Source organism: Hemicordylus capensis, chromosome 8, assembly GCF_027244095.1.
Source record: "Hemicordylus capensis ecotype Gifberg chromosome 8, rHemCap1.1.pri, whole genome shotgun sequence".
Classification (NCBI taxonomy): Eukaryota; Metazoa; Chordata; class Lepidosauria; order Squamata; family Cordylidae; genus Hemicordylus; species Hemicordylus capensis.
The window spans coordinates 3,650,744-3,652,407 of NC_069664.1; positions in this window are offsets into that span (position 1 = coordinate 3,650,744).

Below are 1,664 nucleotides of genomic sequence, written 5' to 3' on the forward strand. Positions count from 1 at the left end.
ATGATGGGAGTTGTAGTCCAATATCTGGGAACCCAAGTTTTAGAAACGCTACCTTAAGCAACACATTCTTCCTTGGTTCTAGCCACACCTACTTTGTAGGGATGTGCACGGAACTGGGCCCATTCGAAGGTGTGTATGTGTGTGGGGGGTGCACTTACTCCTCCCTGCCGGTGCTCAGTTTTCTCAGAGTCCATCAGGACGGCAGTGTACCTCCCTGCCACCCATTGCCCCCTTTACTGGAAGTATTTGATGTCCCTGTGCGCGTTAACTGTGTGCACGTTGCTCACATTGTGCGCCTGATGCATTGAATATTCCTCGTTATTTCTGGTAAAGGGGGCAACAGGGCGGCAGGGAGGGGTAGGGAGACTGATCACCCTGGAGCGAATCTCTCTCTGTGGTCGCGAAGAGTCGACATCAACTTGGCAGCACTTAACCAATCAATCCTAAATGTGCTTCACCAATACATACTTAGTATTGAGTGCTACAAGAATCTCCATGTCTTTTCTCTAAATAGCTGCAACAACTAAACTCTGCAAACTACTCTGTAACTGGAGTGGGTGCCTTCCTTAGTGCTCTGCTGCTTACTGCTGGGGGCAAAAATTACAGCCCCCAACAGTTTGATCTTCTCTTGGGGCCCTCACACTTGGTTGGGCTGTGTGACCTGTGTGCTTGAGGGGATAACCAGGGCGAGGGGCTGATGTCTTCTCCAATGAGTTGCCTCTAACCTCAGCAGCATTTTCCACTGAGGGGATTTCTCCTTTTTCTTCAGCTTCCGACCTATTGGAGAAGGGTGAGGGGAGGCAAGAAGTCCCAAAGTGGCAGTATGGTTTGGCGCCTTCACTTGGAGCCTTTGTCTTCACTGGGGGGACAAACTTGCTAGAGGTCCCTCCGAAGGCACTTCATTCAAAGCCTTGAAGATCAGCAGGTGACAAGAGGCCATCTCCTTTGCTTTCACCCAAGCTCCAACTAGCTCGTTCAAGAAAGCTCAGATGCTCATTGCAACTCACTCCTTTTCAAAAAAACCTTTTCTTTATTTCAAATCATTAATACAACACAAATGCATAATATAAGTGAATTAATTATATTATGCTAACTTGGCAAAGGGGCATCTTTTAATGTGGTGATTCTCTTTTATTTAGCCGGGGGGAGAGTAACTGGCCCTATCCACCCCCAGCACAGCATTCCTCCAGTGACTGTTGCTGGTGTTATGTTTGTGTTATGTTGCTGGTGTTATGCTTATGTTTCTTTTTCGATTGTGAGCCCTTTGGGGACAGGGATCCATCTTATTTATTATTTCTCTGTGTAAACTGCCCTGAGCCATTTTTGGAAGGGCGGTATAGAAATCAAAATAAAATAAAATAAAATAAAGCAACCAAACACTCATGTAAGTCTCCTCCAACACGGTTCATATCTGGAATAATATATTACATAATATATGCTAATCTATGCAAACCAGTGGAGAAGAGGGAGGGGAACTAAGAATACTGTAGACCAACATCCAACTCTGGTCCAACCCTGGTCTGAGTGGCAGCCAGTGGTCTGCTCCCTCTCTTCCCACGATGACATCATATTTCATCATCTGCCAACAACCTGAAAGGTTACCATAGGAACAGCAGTAAACCATTTTGCATCATCGGCACCCAAGGCTTCATTTCTTAACGGAA